We start from the raw sequence: 27,473 nt of genomic DNA, 5'->3' as shown, positions 1-27,473 counted from the left end.
AAATCCCATGATGATCAAACAGAGACAAACATCAAATGCAAATTGGCATGCGAACAGCAAAAAACATAGAGAGTTGGTGAATATGTATAATCAATCAATGTGGTTTAAAAGTAGTGACATTAATATAATATATGCAATCGAAATGATCAATTGGCCATAAGTTTCCTTTCTGTTTGTACTCAACTATTGAACTTCTGTTACAGAAAACACAGATTAAGGTAACACAGGCCTTTCTCCTGACCACTTACTCTATAATTGTGAAATTTACTACCTTCCATATAGTTTTTTGTGAAAGAGATGGGGGACCCAAGGCCCTAAGTTTGGGGATGGCTGCGGGGGGAAGGGGGAGCTACAGTACAAATACAAATAGTACTTAGAAAATTAGTTATAAAAGATGCATAAGGAATAAGTATACGAATTACAAATTGAACTTCGGCATACTAGGTGTTGATGTGTTTTTTATGATGCCTTCAAACACAATAAAATACTAAGTATCTTATCCTCTCTTGAACAAAGACCTCTCGGATGCTAAACAATGTGATCAAACGAGACGACTCCAAGGTTCCGATAGTCAAGTCTTGACTTTATACATGGATAGACTCAATGATTGTGATGTGATTTGCTGGATTCACAAGGGGGACTTACGTTGATACTTGAATGTTTGGATGCTGCTGGAACGTAGGAAATTTACTTGATTTTAAAACAAAAGGCAAAAGAGCTAGCGTTTAGGAAGCAAGTCTTATCCTAGGAATGTAAGGGACCATGAATAACTTAGCGAAATTCAACCGTGCTTTGTTTCGCCATGCAAGGAACAACTAGGCAAAGCTGGTGCCATCTTCTAAGGAGAGCAAAATGATGTTCAAATTACTACCAACGACATAGACACCATCAATGTAATGCATATCAATGAGCGAGTAGCAATCGAAGTTAACCTCATGTAGAAAGTTCAGTTGACCATGCAAGATAAGTTTCACAATCAGCAAAATACTACTAGCATGAATATGCGAATTTCACCATTAATCTGTAAGGGCCCAACTTGGCTCTCCTCTGCTGACTGTTTCTTTTGAATGCAGTAGATTTGAATTTGTTTGGTTTTTGAATGTTTATGGATTTTTTTGTGTTTTTTTGGTAATAATGAGCAATGATACAATACTGAAATAAACTCCTATGCTTAAAATAATACTGAAACAATAATATATTACTGCTGAAATTAATTTACGAGACTATCAAGGGAATGTTTGTTCTGTGTTATGGCCAATATGCCTGAAAAACAAAGTCATTACAATGTAAGATAAAAACCTGATTTTTGCTGTCCCAGTAGATAAAAAAATCTGCAAACTGCAAATTTTGATTTTTAAATTTTTTTACTGTTCACGCGGTACTGTAGCAGTCCGTACGGCGGCACTGTTCACGCGATACTGTAGCAATCTGTACGGCGGCACTGTAGCAATCCGTACCGTACTTGTTAATCACCAAATTTTCTTCAATAAATCTGCAATGATTTCTCATGAATTTATCCTTCAATTCTGCGCAATTAGATGCAAATAAGACCTCTGAATGAAGTCTTCCTGAAACCAAATATCATTGAATATTTCATCAGCTCAGATGGTGAACATTGAAGCAACTACGTCCTCCAATGGTGGCTGAAAACCCTAGTCTCCAGAGCAAAACCCTTTCAATTTCACAATGTCAAAAATAAAAATAGCCATCCTCTTCTTTCCAAACTCAACGCTATATATCCTTTTTTGCAAGTCGTACCCTAATCCTCTTAATTACAATTTTGCTTGTAATTTCATTTAATTTCACTTTGGGTGTCAAAATGATTTTAATCATTAAATGGGCATTTAATTTTAATATTTCAATAGTCTGGCTCAGATAATTTAATTAAAAACATGGCCCCGTCTAATGATGAGTTGACCCTCAAGTTAAGTGATTATAATATAAAGTCACTTTATAACTTTATTATTAAATCACTTAATAATAAATGCTAAGTCATTCAAACTTGTCTAACTCCACGAATATTTTGAATTTAGCTATGCCGTCTGAAACTGGAGCTCACTAGTTGACCACCCATATGACCGTGATGTCTGCTAAAAATAGCAGGGGTCCATCTCCAACTGCTAAAAATAGCCTGGCCAAGCCAAACTCAAAGCAAAACTCATCATAAACAAACTCTGACAACCCAGAAGTGTACTCTGCTCTGTCCTCGGAAGATCTCCACGCCAAGGTGACCCTCTATCCAATCCTACTAGCCTACGAGGGTCTTTGATAGGCTAATCACAAGCTAGAGTGATGTCTCTAGCTAGAAGGGGACATCACATAATCATCCACAATAGCTTCCAACCATTTATTCAACAGCATCTAACATGAGAATATAACAAGAAACCATGCAATTATGTACAAGAAACAACACATTCCACATAAATTCAATGAAAAAGATGTTTATTTACAAGCTTGGCAACAATTTCTGCCTTCTCCTCCTACTTTACTCCTAATTGCTAATTGCTTGCTACCTGCTAACTATTGACTATTAACCTTTACAATGAAGAAGATAAGCCTTATATAGATAGCTCTTTACAATGAGTGGCCAAGATCAAATCCACATCAACGACCAAGATTGAAAGATAGAAACCCTAATTAGGGTTTGTTACACCCATTACATAGCATTTAATGCTTGATGAATGATAAAATTACAATAAATAGGACACATGTCCTTCTGTGAATGTGCACCAATGAATGGTGAGGTTAGGTACATCGAACTTTGTGCCCACATGTGGTAGTTATCCACCTCGTTAGATGAGTCAAGTGCATTGAATTCAGACGCCTTGACTTGGAATGACATGATTGGGTAGGTGATGACTAGGCTCAACCTTAGCCACTTGCTCCTTGTAACTCATCACAAGAGTTTGTGATTTAGGCAATATCTCTTGATACTCAACATTTCCACGCGCCTGAGGTGATTGAGGTGGTGGTGGGAGGTATTCCAAATTGCGTCATCTCTTTGGCTAGATCACCTTCACTTGAAGCCTCCTGTTTAAGAATTTCATCTTTGGGTTGCACTGCATCCTTCATCTTTGCATTGATTCTGAATCTTCTCATTTTGATGTCCTTCATTGAGATTACCTCTTTGTTGTACCAACCATTATTCTTGGATTTTTGGAGGAAATTCAAGATTATAAAACTTCTTCCCATATTCATTGCTATACCTCATCCTTTCTGTTGGATCCTCCAAAATTTGGCTAAATTTTGAGGACCCACGTAAAATTTTGCCTTGCAGCACTCAAAAAAGCAACTGCATATCCTGCCCAAGTAGCTCACTTTGAAGAGCTATATTTTGAAGCCCAATGAATTTTGTGCAAAATCACTTGGGGAAGGTGTTGAATAGTTATCAGTAAGCATATTAAGAAAGTTGCAACCTCCAATGATCAGATTGGATGAGTTTTTGAGGGGTCAGCAAAGCTTCACTATGTGCATTTTCAGAAAAGACTGAGTAGCCTACTTTGGAGGCTTGCAATTTGCACCCAGTTGATATTCATGGCAAACCGTTTGTTCCCCTGTATTCCCTACAATTTTGTGTACCCCTCTGCCTGTTTGTAGATTCCGAGGACCTCATTTGACCTATTTGCCAAAGTCAAACCATTTGCAATTTGTTAAATTTTGCAGATTGCACAATAAAAGCTTTTCAAAAGATCTCACTTTGAGCATTCATATCTTGCTCCTGAATGATCACTTCGTCAAACCAAATGGTTCCTGTGATTATTTGTAGCTAAATGAGCTTGTATGCCAGGTTCCGGACCATCATGATATCATTTGCTATTTTTTCAAAATTGATTTAAAACAAAGTTTGAAGAGGGTTTTGACAGGTTAATGTGCAGAAACAGCTAAGTACTCAACTTTGGCGATTAAAATCTTTCACCTCAAGTATTGTCAAGTGAATCCGATTTGCAGAATGATTCTCAGTATATCAGTCTATATGTTGCTCAAGTGCCATGGCCTCACGAGGTTGTTTGACCAGTTTTTACAGATAGTTTCCAGAGCCTCCGAGCTTGTTTTAGCCATTTTTGCAAATGGTTGAAAATCAGATTTCAGTGGTTTAAGTCCTGCACAATTTTGATCCAAATCCATGTTGAAGTGTTTCTGGATCAACTCCAAGGTTCAGCTTTGTGAGAACGAATTTTTTTTAAGGCGGGCCCACAAGGGACCGAGCTTGCCTCATTGATCAGTGAAGTTGTGTTCACAAATTAATATTAATGTTATATTATTTAAATCAATCTAGCGATTTAAATAATAATATATAGGAAAATGAGATATGAATAGACTTCAAAAGCATTATTTAATAATGTCTTATAACATTATTAAATATATTTTTGAGTTGCAAAACAAATGGGACCCATCCTTGTTGGCAAGTTGGAGAAGAAAGAGATTTAAAAGTTTTATTTTAAATCATTTTTTAATAATGTTTTATAACATTATTAGAATGTTGTAAACTGGCCCCATACTGTTTTCACAAAGTAAAAAAGATGCTCGGGACTCCTGCAAGGTGTGGGAGAAGGTTTCAACGAGCCCCGAGGAGGAAGCCACATAAGCATGAAAAGGAGGTGAAATACAAATTGCATTGGTAAAAGAAATTTTACTCGACACTCGGTGAGAATTGGAGAGGTCTCTGGGCGAGCCCCGAGTGAGGAGCTTTCTGCCCTAAATTTATGGTGCTAGGGTTTTTGCAGGTGTAAAATGTTTGATCCGAATGCCTTAATGAAATGTCATCCAATGGAAGCCGTAAAACAGCGTATCGAATGCCTGCCAAAGCACAAATCGATAGAGGAACTTTAATGAATGTTGTAGCGGTGACTGGTAAAATGTTAAGCACGAATTAGTTTGTGATGAAGCTGCTAGAAAGTTCAAGCAAATGCATTTGGCGGGTGTAAAAGCCAAAACCCATGCCATTTCTCTGTACTCATTCCTCCTGCCCACACCAGTAAGGGAACGATAGATTTGGGTATCGAGATCCATCCACCGAAGCGCAAAGCATAGAGCAATCTTGTCAAATGCTAAAGTAAAACCGCCATTCACACATGCTAAATGTTAAGTCGTGGACACTTAATAACAAGGCAAATGAACCGTTTCCTTCAGAGTGACGCCATTTCATGAAGAACAATGATTGCATGATTTACAGAAAACTCAATTGATAAGAGGTCGTATAAGCTCAGTGAAGTTTAGAGCAGGAGTAACCCCAGGGTCCACGCCCTCTCTCAGCAATCTCAACGCCTATACGCAATATATGGAAGCACTGATGTGGCATGTGAATTGTTTGAAAAGAATGCCTCAAAGAATTGCAATTTCAGGGGATGCCATGAATGAAGGAAGTGCACAAAATATACATATATTGAAGGTTTTAGAAACTGCAAAGCAAACTCATTTGGCAGGCGTAAAGCCAAAGCCAAAGCCTTTTTTTTTTTTGAAGTGCAAAATGGGGGCTTGTAATGGTGTATTGATTTTCAGCTAAATGTGGAAGCATGAACCAAGGCATGAGCTATTAAGGAACGCCTCGGGCAATGCTATCTCAGGAATGTGATATGTGAACCTTTGGCCTCAAAGAAACATCAATTTATGCAATACAATGAATGGGGTGTGTATATCCACCAACACATAAAGGATAAAGATTTTGTGCCATAGTTGCAAATCTCCAGTGCAAAGCTAATGCAGAATGCTGAAGCATAGATGAGGCACGCGAACTGTTTGCTAGCAACTCCTCACGATATGATCATAAGGGCACGTGATTGCATAATGTGCAGAGACTGAATTTAATAAAATGGTTTTAGAATCTTTGAAACAAATGAAACGTTGGCAGATTATGGGTGTTCAGTGACATGTATGAAATGGAATTTTGCTTAATGTCATAATTTGGAATGCTCAGATAACAACATAAGCAAAATATGGTTTAGTAGACTGAGATTAATGCTTGAGATACACAGAGGATAAATTTGTTGAAGTAGTCATTTAAATTTAGGGCAAATGGAGTGATGAAAGAAGTGAAAGGAAGTGTGTGCTTCCTGGAACCATAAGGCAATACATGAGGTAATAGCTTTATTTGCTGTGGATAAAATAAAAGAAAATGGGCATTTCACATAAGCATAGATGTGTAAATGGAGAGATGGTAGGATGTGAAGGCAAACCAGGGGGTAAAAATTGTACTTGTGGGGGAAGTAATTTGTTTTTGCTAATCAAATTCATCTTCACTGTGGAAATGAGATTACCTAAATATGTGGAGGAGTAAAAAACTAAAAATACAGAGCTTAAAGAAATGCTTACCCAAGTAAATGCGTAAGAGACCAAAATGGCTTTTTACTAGGTGAAGTGTTTTTACTAGGAGTGATTATTTTCACATGGGAAAATGAATAGGGAAGTGCTTTCACAAGAAGTGGCGAGAGGGGAATATTTTCAGTTAAAAGCAAAAGGGAAAAATGCAAAGTGGTTTCATTGAAGAGTAAAGTGGACATGAAAAGGTAAATTGCAAGATGAATAAAACTGCATTCACGAGAAAGACATATTAAAGGAATATTTTCAGTTGAACAGGGGGGAAAAGGTGCAGATCAAGGCGAAGGACAGATGGCAAATGAAAATCAGATCTGGAAGGGAACAGCTGTTAGCAACAAGATTGTTCTAGAAGCTTCTTCCCTTTCTATTTATTCTCCATTCTTTTTCTTTCTAGGGGTTCTGAAAATTTTCATTCTCAAGCATGTAAATAGTTAGTTTTTTGAGTCTTGAATTGTAGATTTAATATGTTAATTCTATAGTTTTTATGAGCAGGTGCATCAGTGTTTGGGATTGTATTGTTATTGTCATGAAATTGTCTCCAATTTGTATACTTTTGACTATATGAATTAAAGGCCTTCAGAAGGTTTTGATTCAGCTTTGTTTGTTCATTAGTCTCTTTCAAGGAAAGAGTTAAATCTCTTTGTTCAAACAATTGTAGTCTCAAGTTTGTATCTAAATCCATTCAACTTTCTGAATATCAAGGGTATTTGAGAATTGTCTTCACAGTGTTTCATGTGACTGTAATGTTTATTCATGGGTTTCTTCCAAGGGAAGAATTAAATGCTTTGAGTAAATGTTTGTGGGTTTTGATGCACAGAATGGATATGTAAGAAGAATTTGAATGACAGGAATGGTGAATTTGTTAATGTAAGGCATTAACATCTGAAATACATTGATAGGTTTCCACTTGTTTATAGAATTTCTACTGTGATTTCATATTTGACTTTGTGATTTTAGATCAGGCACTGGTCTATTGAGGGCTTGGGATATTTCCAGAAACAAATCAAAATTATTAAAATCCTTCTAAACCCTCTTGCTGTTAATTATAGGTTTTAAGTTATATCTGCTCTCAGGGATGGGGAAATGATAAGGAATCAGAGTTAAGCCAATTCTTGATTAAATCACGTATGTTCTGATTAAAGAGGTTGAGAGCAATCTGTTTAAATGTAATAATCTGCTGAAATATGTAGGAATCTAAGAGTATTACCAAGGTCTACCCGCCTAGGTCCTGTAGAGCCTGAAGTGAAGAGGAAATTGTTAATTTCCTGTCAATTGACCAAATCCTATGTTAAGATTAAGTATAAAGTTTGGCTATCTTTTAGGTCTTAGCATTTGGTGATTTGGAGAACCAACACTTTCCTTTGTGAAGCAATCTTCAATTTGTGATTTCGAAGTGATGATGCTTGATCCCCTATCTTTGATTTCCTCATGATGTTGAATGTTTCTATGTATGTCTTGTCCACATGTTGCAATTGAGGTGTGCTATTGTATCATCATGTTCATCATGTTCTTTGCATTCACTGTCATCCTAATGTTAATCTTGAAGTCTTTCTTGTTACTTTGCAGTTGTGATGATCTTCACCATGTTGCACTCCTTTATGTGGCTGCATCCCGATAGTGAAGTTTGATCTACTCCTTTCATCAATTGATGACCTTGATACTAGCTTCATTCGTTGATGAGTTCCTTAATGGTGTTAGCAATTTGCACCTTCATCTTTCTCTTCAGTCATATCTACTATAGTGTCCTAAATTGTACCCCCTTACAATTTAGTCCACACTTTGGGCCCTCACCTTAGTGTGTGTCTCCCAATGCCTAGTGAAGGCCTGATTATGCTTATACCATGCAAATTTGGCCTTGTCTTCACTTTATTCACTGCATGGCCCCTTGTCCTAGCCCCAAGATAGGGTAGGGACCAGAGCGTGGCGCTTTGGTCCTCATTAGGACCAGGGCGCCACGCTCTGGTCCCCCTTAATTGGTCCCTATCTTGGCCCCCTCTTGCATCTTCAAAAATGAGTAGGAAATCTCTCTCCGTGTCGACCTATGTCCGAAAATTAATACATTTTTCGACAGGCAAGTATATAAGGAGGTTTGCCCCTCTCATTTGCAGACAGAGGATATACGAACATCATAAAAGGGGCGAATTATAATCATCAAGCATTCAAGCATTCATCATCAAGCATTTATAAAGGTCTTCAAGGTTGCATTCTTCATTCATCAATTGTGGACCATAATTACATCATTCATTTGCAAGCATGTGTGTGTGATTAGGGTCTTGTCATGTCCATGCTATTTCATACAGCATATGTGATCACATTCAAGAAACAAAGCATCATTATCATTCATTGCAGATCCGAGGTATATCTTTCCATTATTTATTTTAAAATTTGCAATATTTCAATCAAGGTTAATTCCTAAACCGGGGTTTGACTTAGGCAAGCCCCTATTCCCAACCTATTTCCTTATCTTTCTGTGTGCAGGAAATAGGTACGGTGTTGCGATCTTCAAAATAGGCATTATTTGCAGAGACGAATCAACCCTTTTTGGTATGTGAAAAGTTAGGACGCATCTGCGTGGATTTTCGGTGCCTCAACACAGTCACCATCAAGGACCCGTTTCCCATACCCTTCACAGACAATATCTTGGAGGAGGTGGTTGGCCATGAAATATACTCATTTCTCGACGGCTTCTCAGGATACAACCAGATTTCGATAGTTGAGGAGGACAAGCTGAAGACCACCTTTGTGGTGGAAGATGGAGTCTATGCATACAACCGGATGCCATTCGGGTTGTGCAACGCTCCTGCAACCTTCCAGAGGATAGTCCTTCACATCTTTGACAAAGTGTCGGTGGGAAATTTTAAAGCCTTTTTGGATGACTGGTTGATTTTCAGTAGCGAAGACACTCACTTGGTGGCGCTGAGAGAGTGCATGGAGCGATGTCGAAGGGCCAGGCTCGCCTTAAATCCATGGAAATGCCAATTTATGGTACCACAAGGGAAGTTGCTGGGCCATATCCTTTGTAAAGCTAGACTAAAAACTGACCCGTATAAAGTACGGGTAATTGTGGAAATGGAGTCGCCCATTGATGTGACAAGAGTCAAGTCCCTTTTGGGACACATTGGATATCACCGGAAGTTCATCAAGAACTTTTCTCAACTTTCATTTCCACTCGACAAACTAACTTGAAAAGGCGAACCATACCTATGGGAATCGGCACAAGGGGAAGCATTCCAAGAACTCAAGACGAGACTAGTGGCAGCACCCATTCTGGCCTATCCAAACTGGGACCGGGAATTCCACGTACACGTGGACGCCTCGAACTATGCCATTGGGGCTACGTTGGCTCAGGAAGGGGCACATGGGTTGGATCACCCCATCTATTTTGCGAGTAGGTTGATGTCGAAAGGCGAGAAGAACTACAATACCACTGAGAGGGAGGCCCTCAGAATGGTCTATGTCGTACAGAAATTTCAACACTACTTGTTGGCGACACCCTTCACCTTCTATGTGGACCATCAGGCCTTGATGTACCTGGTAAACAAACCCATCATCCAAGGCAGGATAAGCATGTGGCTACTGCTACTTCAGGAGTTCACGTTCATAATAATTGTACGACTAGACAAAAGCCATGTTATTGCTAACCAATTGTCCCGGATCAGGTCGGGAGAGCCGCTAGAGGGGGTAAATGACGACTTTCTAGATGCCCACCTATTCAAGATCGCAGTACTACCACCATGGTATACTGCCATCGGGGAATATCTCTCCACCTCTGTATTCCCCCAAGGCATGCCACCGGGAGAACGAAGAAAATTTGTGTTGAGAAGCCGCACGTTCCAGCTGATAAATGGTTTATTGTACAAAATGGGGCCCGATGAGGTGTTACGTCAGTGTGTGATGGAGGAAGAGGTGCCAAGCATCATGAGGGAGGCACATGAGGGGCCAGCGGGAGGCCATATGGGACCGGACACTACGGCAAGGAAGGTGTTTCTAGCAGGCCTCTGGTGGCCCACATTGTATAATGATGTGAGAGAATGGGTAGTAGGTTGTGATACCTGTCAGAGAGCGGGGAGGCCGCTGAAAAGGGATTTCATGCCCCTCAACCCTTCGCATGCTCAAGAACTATTTGAGCGCTGGGGGCTGGATTTTATTGGGCCACTCAAGGTGAGCCGGGCTAGGAGGTGTCGCTACATTGTGGTAGCCACAAAATATTTAACCAAGTGGGTTGAAGCACGGGCCCTACCTGACAACTCGGCTGTAAGTACAGCAAGATTCATCTATGAGCAAATTATTACACTGTATGGGATCCCTATGCAGTTGATGAGCGACAGGGGTGGACATTTTGTGAACCACGTTATTAAACTCCTCACTTCGAAATTTAAGATTTTCCATTCACTGTCTAGCCCCTATTACCCGTGAGCCAATGGGCAAGCCGAGGCTACCAACAAGATTCTCGTGGGCGTAATCTACAAGTCATGCGGTGTGGAGGGAGAAGACTGGGAAGAAAAATTACCTTCGATCTTGTGGGCCTACCGCACAACCTACAAGATGACCACCGACCACACTCTGTTCCAACTCATGTACGGGCAGGAAGCTGTGGTGCTAGCGGAATTCATGGTGCCAAGCCTTCGCATTGCAGTGGAGAACAGACTCGGGGATATGGAGAGCCTGAGGGAGAGATTGTATGCCTTGAGCAAGCTGGATGAAAAAAGAATGATGGCACAATGGGCCATAGAGGCAGCCCAGCAAAGACGGAAGGTGTGGCATGACAAGCATCTTAGGCGAATGAAGTTTACTCCGAGGCAATTAGTGTTGAAATTCAATGGGGGGAAAGAAATCAAACCAGGAAAATTTAAAGTACGATGGCTAGGCCCCTTCAAGGTACACGAGGTCAATGCCAACGGGGCGATTAAGTTGTGGACGCTCGACGGGAAGGAGATGCCAGACACCGTCAATAGGTCGAAATTAAAACAGTACAACGAACAGAGACGGGCGACCGATCCCAAATCCTCCTGAAGAAATAATCATTAAATAAAAAAAACCGCAGGGTCGTACGACAGGTGACCGTACCTCCCGAAAAAAAAAAGAAAAAGAAAAAGTGCGTCGTACGGTGGCACTTGCCATACGGTGGGGCCACACATCCACCGTGTGGTGGGGCAAATACCCCGCACGCTATATACCCACGGCGCCCAAAAGCAGACACGAAAAACATAAGGGAAAAATCGCGGAGGAAGGAGATTGCAAGACCCCGCCAACCGTAAGGGAAAAATCGTAGAGGAAGGAGATTGCATGCCATACACCGCACACTCGCAGGCCGTACACCGTACCATGTACCACGGACACCGTCAGCCATACACAGTATGGCGAGAGCTGAAAGGGAAACGCTGGCAGTTGGAAGGAGAAAGTGGCAGGTGCAAGAAAGTTAAAGCTATAAAAGCAGATTAAGGAAATTAATCGGGGATCAATGGACACAAACAAAAATAAGGCAGATTGGAGAAAACGGTTGCAGCCGCTAGAAGACAAGTTACAGGGAGGGCGAAGAACTTCAGAATCAAGTGCAAACACAGGCAAGCGAGTTTTGCCATCTGGTGTGCGTATTGCAGGTAGGCTCAGGATGAGCAGCACTCAAAATAGCAGGAAGCACCGTTCAAAAACCCAGTCGACAAAGGACAAGGAAGAGGTAACAACGAGCAATATTGTGTTTGGGGTCTTAATGGAATAGACTGCAGGAATTGGTGGGCGAAGACACCTCACGACAACCCAACAAAGAAAAATATTCGCCAGGCACGGGTACATTGGGCTGTCCAAATGCCAATTTTCTGCATAAAAGATTTTGAGGTAGTTTTGCATGCCATGATTGGCACCTATGATAGACACCGCCACCAGTCTGTATTTGACTATCAGCACCAGCAGATAACTGTTTCTTTCACAGCAAGCGAGTTCAGCAAGGTGTTTGGCATACTTGGGTTGAAAGGAAAAAAGATCGATACTTCGCAGAAAATCACTCCCGAAAACCGTGCCACCTTGCTACAGTTGATGTTGTAGGATAACCTCACACAGACAGAAAAGGATAGCCTCAAAAGTGTCAGAAAGAGTAGGGGGGTCAAGAAAACATTTTTGGCGAAGCGAGTATGGCGATGCTTGTTGTCTGTAGTAAAGAGTCGCCTTACAGGTGCCAGTCGCGCGTCCGATATAGCCATTGCACAAATTGTGTTGATGAATGGGTTGCACAATGGAGTGGTGTATGATTGGGCATCACTGCTGGCAGATAGGATGGACGAATTCATGACCCTCCAGTACAAGAAATTTTACATGCCACATCACGCCATTGGGTTATTTCTCGAATGCAGTCTGCACACAGATCACCCCAGGCTCACAGCCATTGGAGCCACAGGGTCATGTTGCACCGGACCAGCTGCCTATATTCTACTGGTCACATTTGGATGTCTTGGCACATGGTGCGGAGGCACGTCTGGGCACTAAAAGGAAGAAGTCCGCCATGTCAGAAACGGAGTTCGACATAAAAGAGTCTGACACAGAGGAGGATGTTGATAGCGGCAGGGAGGAATCTGCCAACACCTCCCAGGTGAGCAGAGGGAGTTTTCGGTTGGTAGGTAGAGGGGGTGACCAGTTGCCTGAAGAGGAGGTAATGGAATCGACAGGCACGGAAGGGTCTGCACCAACCAATACTGTTCTTGCATCGCACCAAGCTCGGGTCCAGTTTACACCAGCACGCTTACCGGAGACTTGTCAGTTGGCGGTGCCACGGTCATTCGAGACAGTTAGTGTAGTCACCATGGTGCCAGTACCTAGCTTTGGGCAGCCTTGGGTGACGATAGCTATGACACCACCGAGGGTCGAGACCATAGCAGGGATCGACTCTGGGGTGGCCTCAGTTCAGCAGGATGGGCTGGGTATCTTGGCGAGTGCAGGGGCTTCCATGGAGCAGGATGTGCCGAGTGTGCCAGGTTATATGCAGGAGGTAATGATGGAAGTAGGCGCTCTCCACAATGACCTCAGTGCCTGGTTGAGCCGTTACCAGCTCACACCGGTGGCACATGTAGGGGAGGCCACTCTATCTCCAGGTAGGGAGATGCATTCCCTGGATATCATTGACCTCGAGGAAGGGAGTTCTCCCAGTAGTAGGGCGCTTCAGAGGGCTGCTTCACCCCCGACGGAGGTAGTAACCAGTCCTTACAAAGAGGAGGGGGTTCCTGTGGGAGTGCAGCAAGGTGCAGGAGAGTTTGAGCAGTTCATTGCCAAGATGACTCTACGAGCACAGCGGCTTGTGACATCTATGAGACTCCAGGAGGATGTTGCCATGGTCAAGCGAATGGAGAGGTTGTTGACCTTTGCCCGCACTGGATGCAGAGAAGAGTTTGGGAGGTGTTTTGAGTCTGCTGGGTGGCCTGCGACGGAGAACCTGGGGATGTGGAGGCTTGGCGCCTCACTGAGGGGGTTGGCGAGACCGGGATGCAATCCTTTGTTGAGAGGGGTTGAGCAGGCCTTCCGTGAACGCTATCTTGAGCTCCGGAGGACACAGCATATGGCATCCACAACTGAGGCCTTGCGCGTAGCAGCAGTGACGGCTCCGGAGGAGCTGACTGCCAGGTTTCGGGAGGTTGAGGCTACCGTGGCACAAACTCGAACAACAATGGACATTCTGGTAGCAGATAAGTTTGTCTTGCTTATGCAGCTGGACGAGGAAAGGGCATCTAGAGCTCGATTAGAGACTCAATTGGTCAGTGCACTGGAGAGCGTGGACAAGAAGGATAAGGAGGTGTTGGAGGCAGCCTATATGGTCAAGACTGCAATGGAGAGGTAGATGGTGGCAGAACGGGATCTGAAGAGGAGGACTGAGCAGGTGTACGAGCTACGTGGGCGCTTGGCTTCCACCACTACACCACCACCGATGCCTTCTTCATCAGGGACGCCCTCTGCACCCCCTTAGTTTTTGATTTTTGGTTTGGTAGTAACAATGTATTCCCCATTTTGTTGTAAGTCGTCTGGAGACGACCCTTCTTTTTTGGGGGGGATGATGTTGGCAGCAATATTGTACGAGAATAAAACTAGTTAATTTGTATTTGTCTTTGTTAGTTCGGTAACCGAGGGATGGTAGTTACGGGTGCGACGGTTGGCCCTCGCACCCCCTCAGTGCCTTTATATACCTTGGAAGGTAACTTGTACGGACACACATGATTATGAATGGAACAGCATTTCTTATGTTTTATCTGATATCTATGGCATTATTATTCTGCATTGAGTGTTCTATCTGTATGTTCTAAACTGTTCACCCAGAGGGTAAACATGTGGAATATGATTTGATAAGCTTTCTAAAATATTGAATTAACCCTACAAAATTCCATGCCTCAATCACAATGAAATTCTAGGATCACTTCAAAATGGCTTTCACTTTTACTATTTGTCTGTTAACTTTTGATCTCAGTTACTTAATAGAATTAGTTAATATTTGATCTGACATAGATAACTATTTGGTGTATTTGGTGACTGCCCTCTTAAAAAGTTAACTGATTATTTGCCTATGTAATCAGTAATATGAATATAAACAACAAAAAATTAGTTTCTACAATTCACGGGTTAAACTCTATTTTATTTGCTCTTTATATCTCTATGCTATGGAAATGCCCTGAAGTTATTTAAAAAAATAGTTTGTCCCTTTTTCTACAATTTTTTATGTTTTTTTTTTCAAATCCAATTTTTTCCCAAATTTTATCCGATTTTTTCCCTAAACGATTTTTGCTACACAAATCAGTACTTAGATTTCATATAATAAAAATTCATTCTGCAGCTAATCTTGGTTTTACTCCATCAAACCATTAACTTATTCATTCCGATTGTTTGATTGAATTTGAGGGGCTTTGTTGCTCGTGATTTGTGTTGATTCCTTATAGTGGAATCAAACAATAAAGATAAGAAGATTAGATCTGCCATTTCATGAGAAGATCACTAGAGCTAACACCTGCAAAATTATGCATGGAATAGAAATCTCAGGGCCAAGGAATAGTCTTATTGGCCCCCAAGGAAAAACAAATACATGGTGGATATATATTAGCTCATCAATTTACAGTATGGATAATAGATATGCATCTGTTTGAGTTCTAGAAGTCTTGCTTAGTTGCAGTTTCTGAGTTTGTTTGTTTGTGTTTTTTTATTTTTTTGTTTTTGCTGATTGCCACTTTCAGATTTGCATTCAAAATAGTATGTTAAACATAGGCATGATACTTGCAACATATCATTGAAAATTAAAAGCTGATAACACATGACTTTAAAAACCTCATAGAGCTTGTTCAAGTATTACAAATCAGATATCAATGAACAATCTTTTTCTGAAAATATGACTAATTTAATTAGCAGACCTGGAATAGTCTCCCACCATGAAGAATATCACTCAGAAAATCAGACCAGCACCAGCTAGGCGTCCAAGATGTCAAGTGCAAAATTCTGGAAATGTTATTTATGTCTCTAAAACTCCAAATCCTTAATGGCCTCGCTGGAATGTAAGTTTCCCAGTCAATAAAACAGCAACTGTGTGTTGGAAAGCCCCAGGCGCTGCTCCAGTCTAATGGACTGGTACAGCTGTAATGTGCAGCAGATAATATGAGTCCAGAAACCCTGCCGATTCTCTCCAAATCTCTACACCCAGCTTGCCACTGTGTTCAGCACATGAAAAACTGCCTCTACAAATGTGTATGGCACAGTCAAGAGGTTCTAACCAAATGAGAAGTGAGCAATGATGTTTCACATGCCAGGAGGCTTGGACACCTAATCACATATGTGGGATCAATAGAGAAAGTGAATTGTTGGAGCCAAGTGGTGTTGAAGACAAAGAAACAGTTTAGGCTATAGAGCTTGAAGAAAATGGCCTAACTCAAGAAGGATGTATGATAGAGTGCCTGATTGACATAATCAAAGTGCATGTATCTTCATATGATGAGGATTTGTTTGACAAAGATGACAAACAACAGCCTTGGCTATGTATTCAGATCAATCCATCAAGGATTATGAGGCCTATGATGGCTTTGATAACACCCTTGAAAGACTTGATGAATCATGTGTGATTTCTAGCAATAGTTCACATGCATGATTGTGTTTTGGAGGCCAAAGTGAGTAACTTGGGAGATCCCAAATCTGATGAGGAGGTTGATTTTTATGAGGATGCTTACTTGTTGAACTCAAAATTAGGAAGAATCAACAAGTTGTTGGAAGGAGATTTATCATATGAATCTGAAATTATTACAGCAATTGATGAATTTTCTTTTGACCAAGGGGCTGTCCTAACTTGTGAGCCCAAACTATGCAAAGGATATGACCATAAGGAGACTGATTTGGAGGACCAATCAGAATATATATTTCAAGGTGCTAGTTTTGGGACACATAGTTTGAAGAATCAGCTGAAGGTCACAGAGGATATGATTGTGGCAGCACTAGTACATGTTGATGACACTCACAAGATCATTGAATACCTCTTCTGGAAGGCCTAGATTGAGTGGAGACAAAAGCGCATGGAAGGTGTATTTTCTCTTGCAGATTTGTATGTGGTCAAAGAAGCTCTGGGGTCAATGAAATCTGATTATTTGCAATTACTTTCAGACAGAGATCGTGTCTTAAAGATTGTTGAAGTGTATGCTGATGCATTGAAATGGAAAGAGGATGAAGTTGATAAGCTCACCTTGGAGCTTAAGAATACTAAGGATGTCTTGGAAGATACTCAATTGGCTCTTTTAGAAGCAGGAAATCAGAGTGTTGTTGTTGAACAGTTCAAGGATCAAGGAAATAGGGAAAGGGCAATAGAACTCAAGCACGTGACTAAAGAGCTTGACCAAATCCAAGAAGACTTTGACTTAGAGTAGAAGCCTAATTTGGCATGTTCAAATATGGGATGGTAGGATGGTTGATCTAAGTTAGAAAGTGGGAATACTTTCTAGTTTGTTGATAACCCACTATTTGTGATGAGTGCTGATGTGACTTTTGATAATCCACTTTTTGAGTTCAATGATGAGATGACTCCTATTTTTGATAACAAAAGTGAGATGTGCGAGCCAGCCAGGTGTGGTGTATGATTATGAGGTGGAACAGGTTGAGTTTCCTATTGGGCCACCTAGGATTGTTGATGTTTTGTTTCATACTGGGATTATTATGGATTGGAACAACATGGGTTGACGGTTGACCTTGTGGGTTTACCACAAGGGAGTACTATTGTGGTCTACAGTTTGACGGGGTAGATACCTTTGATGTTGAATCTACAAGTGTTATCAAAAGCACTCTTAGCGGGGTTCACATGGAAATTAGAGTAGCATAACATCATTGTGGTGGAGTCACTCTTTGAGTTGGTATCCCTGCACAATATCAATTTAATGGGCTATTGGTGAAGCATACCATGGGAAGTTGTGGATCTAAAAAGTGACAATTATGTTGCTGTTACCTCTTATTTCACTCTTCATATGAGTTCATTTGAGTTTCTGCAAGTGGACTGGAGAGAGATTATGAGTAAAACTTGGTATTCTACTGAGTTCATGACTTTGGGGAAGACATTTCTAGCTAGGGAAATGATCAGAGATTTCATTTTGAGCAAGGTAATTCAGTATTGCAGCAATTTTTATTCTTTACAAGTGTTGTATCTTGAAAAATCAGACTTTCACAGCTGCAGATTTGAGCAATTTCAGTCCAATCAGCTCATTGTCAGGGTTAGTTTTGGGCCTCAAATGGAGAGAATGGCAGATTTGGCTGACCAGTTTTGCTGTTGGGTGGACGTTTGAGCACCAAACTATTGTTATTTCTTATATTCAGCTTGCACTTGCATTTGGAACAACAGATTAGATTTCAACGATAGTTATTATGTGGGAGTGCAAGGCGTTGGGAATGAGAAACCTAATGTTGATTATTTTGAGATCACTCCTATAGTGCCTTGGATTGGAATCTACGGAGAGCAATTCTGTAAGGAGTTGATCGAGTTTTTGCAGTATTTGATTGCTCTTCTTACACTTGGTTTTCAAAACATCTCTTGTACTGTGTCCAGCAAGACGGTGCTTTGAGTGGATGGAGCTACAGACCTCCTAGGTTTACTTGGGACCCTAGGATCATATTTGTTTCTAGTTTGGATCAGTTTCGTGATTTTGGGGTTGAGTTGGCATTGCTCGAGGACAAGCAATCTTTGGGAAGGGAGGATTGTAATGTCTCTATTTCTGGGTTCTCTTACTTTACAATTGGCTCTGACCTTCTAGGTGTATATTAGCCTTGTCAGAGTGGTGATTTGATGTTACTAGTGAACTTAGATGGCACTTCCAGCAGTTATTTTCAGATTTTGATGTGTTCTCCAAGATTCTTGGAGAGGGTGTCTATTTCTAGTAAGTCACATGGTCAGGTCTGATTCTCATCATTCATCATCAATATCACTTTTGTGCAATCAATTTTCGGTTCTGATGCATTTCGACAATTTCCACAACACAGATGTATTAGTGAGCTATATTTTAATTAATTTTACTAATGTTGTCATTTTAGTTAAAATAATTCAATGGGCACCTTAGTACATATAATAGCTTGTTGGAATGAGAAAGGAAAGTATTAAGTGTTGGACACTTAACCAAGTGAGTTAAGTACTCAGAATAATTAAATATTTTAATAAATCACTTTTCGGGGACATAAAGTTTAATTAAATTATAAAGTGATTTTATATTGCACTCTTCTGAAAGTTCTCGGGTTGGTTATAAAAGAAGGTTGAGGTCTCATCTGTGACATAGTGAAGATTGAGAGCTTGTTTATTTCTCTGCGGAATTAAAAGTTTTGTGCATGTGGCCAAACTCTTGCCAGTGGGACGAAAACCCCAATCATTTATTGGATTTGAGGATGAAAACCCTCTTCAATAGGGCGGTTCTACACAGGGATTGATAGTGTGCTAAATATTTGAGCAGGGATGAGAAGCCTTTTTTGTGGTGCATCTTCAGAGGTAAATCCAGTCAGGGTTTGCATTTGTGCTGAAAGAGGTTTTGCTTTCAGATACAAAGTTTGAGATTTGAAATTTATGAAATATTTTTCAAAGATAAATTTTAGAAGTTTTCAGTCCGTTGAATATTAAATTTGGTTATAAATATTGGAGTTTAGGATGATTAATAGTTATACCTCTATTGGGCATTGATACTTGGGCAAGTTGGGTGATTGTGTGTGCTTCTTGCTGGTTGATGAAATATATTGCAAACTATTGGGTGATTGGAATGATGCTTGGCCGCCAATAATATTATTAGAAGGCATTTGAAGAGTTTAGACTTCAAAAATCAACCATTGGAGAGGCAAGTGAAGGTTTACTTGTTGGTCAATACTCTTCTTTGCTGGACATGATGTCCATAACTTGGGTGCATAATATCAAGGTTTGAAAACAGGGTTTTTGGAACCTTTATGCTGGTCTAATTTATGAGTCATGTGGGCGAAGTGTTGCAGCAGACAGGAAGGTGTATAAAAGTTAAATGGAAGCCTTAAAGGAGATGTGCGAGCTTGGATTGAAGAAAAATTAGTGAGCCACAGTCCCTTTCTGTTATAACCAGCTTTCCAGAGTTTGTATTTACCATTCAAAAGGTCCAAGAAATTGCATCTAATCACTTTGTAATCAGGTCTTCTGTTGTAACAGTTATTTTATGGAATATTAATTTCATTACCTTGGAAATATAAAAAGTTGTTGGAGCTTCTCAAGTTTATTATATGTATTTGGTACTGTTCATATGAGATTATTGTTTATAAACTTTCAAGTTTCAAACACATTGAATGAATGCATTAATCTAGTTAATACATAAGCCTGCAAGTGAACTTGAACACCAATCCTGCAAACTATATGAACTTGCAAAACTTTCACAAAATGAAAGAAAAAGATTAAGGAAATTGGTAGGGAGGTCTTACATTTTAGGGATGTAGATGTCCTCGAGACACGAGGACTTGGAGGGATGTCCCCCAATATCCCAACACTGCTGTTCTAGACCCATGGATGTTTCTCGGATGTTACCCTTGGTTTGGGGATGGCCTGGTGACTATGGAGGTCCCGAGACATCTAGGGGACCCCCAAGTGTTTGCTAGCCGTCCCTTGGACTTTCAAGTGTTCTCCATGGCAGGAAAAGAATAAAGTCTATTTTTTTAAAATCATAAAGTGTTTTTGATCTACATGCCACAAACCTTGACCCTAATAGTCTATGGACCCCACCCAATCCTTAAGCACTCACAAAAACTTATAAGTAGGCATCTAAATCTAAGCCTCATTTAAAATCACTCCTAAGCTTCAAAAATAGTAAGGACATGGTGTTCCAAAAAAAAAGTGATAACTTGTGAAAATGGCATTCACCATGAAGGTTTGTGTGGCTTGAAGGCCCCTCAACCTTGCTAGGGACTTTACCTTTGGACCCCTACTAGGGGCTTTACCCCTCGACCCCATTGAGGTCTTGCCCCAAGAACCTTGTGAGGGGGGCGCGTGAAACTTGCCCCTTGACCTTGTATGCAATTTTTGCAATGTTTTCACTATTTAGTAATTTACTAGTGTTGTGACGTTTTCACACATCACCCCATTGCAAATGGGGACCCCCACTCTGTTTTGGCTTTCTAGGTTAGTTGCCTTAGCTTTGTCATCTGGTAGTGTCTCTAGCTATTAACCTTTTATCTCTTTAAGTGGAATTGAGGTCAGTTTAGCTTTCAATGCGTTGTCCTCATTTTTGTTTTAAAAAATGTGGACTATTACATTGAATTTTTTGTCAAAATGAAAATTTTACTCTATGGTACTATTCCCAAGGTAGAATTTTGCTCTACCCCTGGACTGGACTATGCCTCAATCCATCCTCAAACCGCGTTTCGAATTTCATCGCGTTTCGAGTTCGTTTGCTTTGCTTTTCTTTCAATTTCGGGTTTTTTCTCCCTGACTGTAGGTGGGAAATTTTCCTTGGATTGCAAGTTTTATTTTTCCTTTGTTTTATTAGTGTTGTAGGGAAATTTTAAATTAATTACAAGTGAACTTTATGAAAAATAGAATTTTTAACTTACTTTTTATTTCCCCTTGTTGCTTTTTGGCTTTTTAGTCATTGTAGGAACTTTTTGAACATATTACAAATGAACTTTAAATTCTAAAGTTAAAACAAAACTTGTAATTTATTTAAAAAAATTTCACTTAAGTGATTTTAAGTTATGGTAGGGTTTTTTCTCCTCCATTGCAAGTTTTATAAAGTCACTTTAAGTTGTAATAGGGATTTTATTTCCCTATTACAAGTTTTATTTTCAAGTTATTTTTGTGACTTGTAAAAGGAATTTTATTTTCCCTTTACTAGTCTTTTGTTGAGTTTAAAATTTATAAGGGGAGTTTTATTTCCCTTTTACATGTATTTTAAACTTGTTGTTTTCTCTCACAAACCCAATTTTGCCTTAATGCATGAAAATTGAACATTTTAAAACTTGCAAATGGGTTTTAGAAACCCGATTTCATATGTTTTTTGCAATTTTAAACTTGTAGCCCTTCCCCAAGAACCCGATCAGCTATAGAAGTTGGATTTGTTGAAAGATTCCAACGATTTTTGTGGAGAAATTCAAGGAGGAAGGCGTTTTGATTTCTTAGCTATTCTCATGCATCTTGAAACTCTTTTTGTGCCATTTGGAAGACGTTTTGCTGATTTAATGGCATTCAAACAACAAACACGTGTTTCATGAAATGCCACGATTTACTTCATGAAGTGCCACGAATCTTGATTTTCCTAAGTCGTTTTGGCTTCTGTTACCTAGGCGTGGAGGTTGGAAGCATCATTTGACCGATTCTTCATGCATTTGATAGGTGTTTTGCTCCATATGGCGTTTTTGTAAAAACGTGGCTAAGGTTTGAATTGCTTTCTTTTGTCTATTTAAGAGATTCAATCTCTTCTTTCAAGGATTGCTTCTTATTCTTGGGAGGTCGTTTTTGTTGATCAAGGTATGTTTTCTTTTCTTGTTCTTCATTTTCTTTCTCTTGTTTAGTTTGTTTTAGTTTCCTTGATCAAGTTATATATATTTTGTTTTGCTCTTGCCTAAAATCGGTTTTGTGAGAAATTTTCCCCTTTGTTCCAAGTTTGCAAAGCAATTTGCAAATTGCATTGTCTTTCCCATTTTCCCTCTTTGCTTGCATTCGGGATTTAAAAGCCCGATTGCAAGTGAGATGAAAATAGTTGATGTACCCCTTTGGTTGAAAAATCTTAACCATCTTTTGTTGAAATTCCAAGTTTCAAAGTTGGAAAATGCTCATCTTTTCAAAATCGGGTAATTAAAACTTGATTACAAGTTGAAAGTTCTCCCCATTTTTATAAAGATGATATTCCCAAAACCTTTTCATTTTCACTCATATTCATTGCCATCATCTGTGTAAGGGGCTGCTGTCTTGGGGAGACCAGTATGCTTCTGGGGTTATAAGTCCCTTGTTATTCTCAGCAGGTGGAAGTTGTGGTGACGGACATATGTTTATTGCCAAGCTTCAGATGTGTGAGAACTGGACGAAAAACTTATATAGGGGGAAGCAGAGTACCCCGACCGTTCACGAGAGAACGTATCTACATTGTGCTTTACTTTCCACAGGCGAAGGTTCATGGTGGAGAAATCCAAGGAGGACCAAAACAACATTCCAACGAGCAAAGGTGTTCAGAGCGATTGCAGAGCAGAGGTGAAGTAGGAGCAGCAGCAGAGTAGCAGAGTGACTTGGAGTCCCCGTTTAGGGAGGGGGCCTGGGTCTTGTACTGGGTAAGCCGTCGCGGGCTCACGAGAGAGTCAGTGGTGCGCCAGGTTGAGTTCCAAAGGAGACAGGGTCTTTGTGGATCAGGAGTTTACGTGAGAAGCTACAGCCAGGGGCGAGGTGCAATGGTGTTTGTACCGGTGTTTCAAGAGTGGACGTTGATCCAGGGGCGGGAACTTGTAATCGAGTGCTGAGGGAGTACTCGAGGTAGTGACCAACGATATAGTTGGAATTGTTTGTAGACCGGGCCAGGGGCCATTCTTCAGATCAATAAAGCTATCTTATTGCCCCAACATTGTGTTATTGTGTAAAGATTCCGCTGTGCAAGTTTGTACGTGTTGTGCAAGTGTGTGTGTGCAGGTTCTGGAGCTTGGGAGTGCTTACAGGCATAGTCCGAGTTCTTGGAAGTGCTTGGATCTCACAGACAAGTACCTAAAAGATCGTCGGTGCCGCACGGGAAAACCTAGCCCCGTGGCAGTTGGTATCAGAGCACAAGGTTTTGATACCCCAAGCTAGCACACTAAAAGGGAGTTCAGTTTACAGCAGTCATGCCGAAGTCAAAAGCGGGGGATTCTGACAGGGAGTCAGAGGGGGAGCAGGGCTCGCCCCATATTCATGTCACTGAGAGGTCCAAGACAAAGGAGCGACTTCTTGAAGTGAGAAACCGTTTGGAGGCTTTGGAAGAGATGGAGCTGCCGGCGCGCGCAGAGGCCGCCGAGGTAAGACTGGACGTTGCTGAAGGTGAGATCAAGGATCTCCAGGTCCTGTATGGACATGAACAGCAAGAACGAGTTAGACTCGAAGACGAGTTGAAGAAGGCTCTTCGGGAGATCGAGTTTGTCAAGAGTTGTGTTTCTCAAGCAGGGATTACCAAGGGTGCAAGAGTGACACCACCTGAAAAGTATGAGGGTGATCGAGACGACAAGATCATGGAGAATTTCTTCTTTGACATGGGTAGGTACCTGAAATCCATGAGGGGATTGACGGACGAAGAAAAGGTGGAGACGGCCACAGGATTCCTCACTGGAGCAGCAAAGCTTTGGTGGAGGACCAGACTTCAGGATATGGAGGCTGGTAGGTCGGTAGTCAAGGTAGACACATGGGATGAGTTGTGGGACGCACTCAAGGAGCAGTTCAAGCCAGAGAATACAGGTTGGACCTCCTTCAAACAGCTTTCAGACCTGAAGCAAACAGGGAAGATCCGAGATTATATCAAAGCTTTCCGGGTCCTTATGTTGGAATTTCCAAATATGGATCAAGATTTCAAGTTGTACCACTTCTTGAAGGGTCTGGCACCGTGGGCTCAGAACGAGCTACAGAAGCTGAAGGTTCCAAATGTCGAGGAGGCCATTTCAGTCGCGGATCGACTGGTTGACTACAAGGATTTGCCGAAGGCACCGGGTGCATCGGGTGGATCCTATCCACCGAAGAAAGACAAGAAGCAGTTCCAACCTAAGGACGATGGAAAGTCTAAGGGAAAGGGGGACTCTTCTAGCAGCAAACAGAGCGGGATAGGGAAGTCCTCATCTGGTAAAGGTTCCAACAAAGGTTCGAGAGACGCCGAGTCAAAGGCTGACAAGAGAGGGCGTGGGTGTTTCATCTGTGGAGGCTCAGATCATTGGGCGAGAGAATGTCCGCAGCGACAGAGGTTGAACTCTACACAGGTGACAGCAGAACAGGATGGTTAGATTGCAGCGATGGGTGTGATCCAGCGTTTGGGTGCAGTCAATGCCACCGAGCAGCCTAGGGCAACGGCTGCCGAACCTGAGAACCGTAATAAGTTGTGTTATGTGGAGGCCCAGTTGAGTGGGAAGTACACAGTGGCTATGGTGGATACAGGAGCTACTCACAACTTTATCTCAGCCGGGAGAGCTAGAGATCTGGGGTTGAAGGTGCAAGCAGATGCATGCTCTTTCAAGGCGGTGAATTCCCTGTTCAAAAAGATGCATGGTATTGTTCGGGACATACCACTGAAAGTCGGCTCGTGGCAAGGTCGCATGGATCTGACAGTGATCGAAATGGATGATTTCGAGTTGATTTTGGGTCAAGAGTTTTTGAAGATAGGCAAGGTTGCGGTGATACCTCACCTAGATTCGTTGGTGTTTTTAGATCCGAAGCAGACATGCTTGGTGAAGATGACAGAGAGGCGACAGTCTGGGAAGGCTCCGATGATTTCAGCATTGGGAATGAAAAAGGCGGCCAAGAAGCATGGTAAGGAACCGATGTTTTTGGCAGCGCTACTTGGAGGTTGGGATGAACTTGAAGATGTGCAGGAGACACCCATTCCACCTGAAGTAGAGGAAGTCATTCTGGAGTTTGAGGACACTATGCCAGTCAAGCTACCCGCTCAACTCCCAGAGAGGAGAACTGTAGATCACAAGATTGAATTGGTACCAGGGGCGAAGCCACCAGCACAGGCTTTGTACAGGTTATCTGGTCCCGAGATGGTAGAACTGAAGAGGCAGTTGGAGGAGCTGCTTGAGGCGGGTTACATTAGGCCATCCCGTTCTCCGTATGGGGCGCCCGTGTTGTTCCAGAAGAAGAAAGATGGAACATTGAGGTTATGTATCGACTTCAGGGCCCTGAACAAGTTGACCATCAAAAATAAGTATCCCCTTCCTCTTATTGCTGATTGTTTTGACCGATTGTCTGGGGCAAAGGTCTTCAGTAAGCTTGATCTTAAGCAGGGCTACTATCAAGTGAGGATTGCAGCGGGAGACGAGGAGAAGGTTGCATGTGTGACCAGGTATGGGTCATACGAGTTCATGGTGATGCCGTTTGGGCTATGCAATGCACCCGCAACATTTTGTACACTCATGAACGATGTGTTCCGACCTCTGTTGGATAAGTCTGTGGTGGTGTATCTGGACGATATACTAGTCTACAGTAAGAACATGGAGGAGCACAAGCAACACTTGGCAGAAGTATTTCAGTTGCTCCGGGAGAACAAGCTTTTTGTCAAGAAGGAGAAATGTGCGTTTGCTCAGGAAGAGGTGCACTTCTTGGGGCATATCATTGGAAAAGGTTTCATTCGTCCAGATCCAGAGAAATTGAGAGCAATCCGGGATTGGGAACCCTTGCAGAATATTCATGAAGTGAGGTCGTTTCTTGGTTTGGCAAATTACTATAGGAGGTTTGTTGAAGGGTTTTCTAGATGTGCAGCGCCCTTAACAAAACTTCTAAAGAAGGATCGAAAGTGGAAGTGGTCAGACAAGTGTCAAACAGCCTTTGAGACACTCAAGGAGAGACTCACGTCAGCGCCAGTGTTGGCATTGCCTGATTTCACGAGGCCATTCGAGGTTCAAAGCGATGCTTCGAACTTTGCAGTCGGAGGGGTGTTGATGCAGGATGGACATCCAGTGGCTTATGAGTCAAGAAAGTTGCAGGATAGGGAGAGGAATTACCCTGCCCATGAGAAGGAGATGACCGGGATCATTCATTGTCTTCGGACTTGGAGGCACTATCTCTTGGGAACGCGGTTTGTGGCGAAGACAGACAATGTTTCCTCAACGTATTTTAAGACTCAGGCAAAGCTCACTCCAAAGCAAGCCAGGTGGCAAGAGTTCTTAACAGAATTTGATTTTGAGATTCTCTACAACCCAGGAAAGAAGAATGTTGTAGCGGATGCTCTAAGCAGGAAGGGACAGTTAGCTGCTATTGAAGGGGACCAGGAGGCACAGCCCGGGGCTAGCCGAGTGGAACTATCTAGCGAGGTGTTGGAATCTATCAAGGAGGGGTACCTGATGGATCTTCAAGCGGCGGAGCTGTATAAACAGGCTAAGGAGGGTAGGACTCGGAAGTTCAGCATCAAGGATGGGTTGTTGTTGTTCACACAGGATCGAGTTTACCTTCCGAAGTGGAAGAATGTGAGGAGGGAAGTTCTCAACGAATGTCATGATAGTCTGTGGGCAGGCCATCCAGGACAGAAGAGAACCCTTGCATTGGTTGAGAGAGGCTTCTACTGGCAGAACATGAGGAAAGATGTGGACGAGTATGTCAGGAGCTGTCTCATATGTCAACAGGATAAGGCGGTAACTAAATCTCCGGGAGGTTTGTTGCAGCCCTTACCCGTGCCAGTAAGACCATGGGCAAGCGTGAGTATGGATTTCATCACGGGGTTGCCAGAAGTGGACGGGTACAGTAGTATCATGGTCGTGGTTGACAGGTTCTCGAAGTATGTTGTTTTTGTACCGTGCAAGGCACTGTGCAGAGCCGAGGACGTTGCCGACTACTTTTTCAGGAATGTTGTGAAGTATTGGGGTGTTCCGTTGAGTATCATTAGTGATAGGGATGCCCGCTTTACCAGCAATTTCTGGAAGGAGATGTTCAAGCTAATAGGGACAAAGTTGCTCATGTCGACGAGTCATCACCCGGAGACAGATGGACAGACCGAAAGGATTAATGGGGTCCTGGAGGACTATCTGAGGCA

The 27,473-nt window shown here is 41.8% G+C and overlaps 1 protein-coding gene across 2 annotated transcripts in view; it reads right to left on the bottom strand.

The window, feature by feature from the left end:
• LOC131030387 (uncharacterized) overlaps positions 1-27,473 on the bottom strand; it is a 155,378-nt gene that overhangs the window by 41,362 nt on the left and 86,543 nt on the right. The window lies entirely within an intron of this gene.

The sequence above is a fragment of the Cryptomeria japonica genome, chromosome 7 (genome assembly GCF_030272615.1).
Source record: "Cryptomeria japonica chromosome 7, Sugi_1.0, whole genome shotgun sequence".
NCBI lineage: Eukaryota > Viridiplantae > Streptophyta > Pinopsida > Cupressales > Cupressaceae > Cryptomeria > Cryptomeria japonica.
Note: the sequence above shows the minus strand (reverse complement) of the source record. Positions and strands in the feature narration are given on the sequence as shown.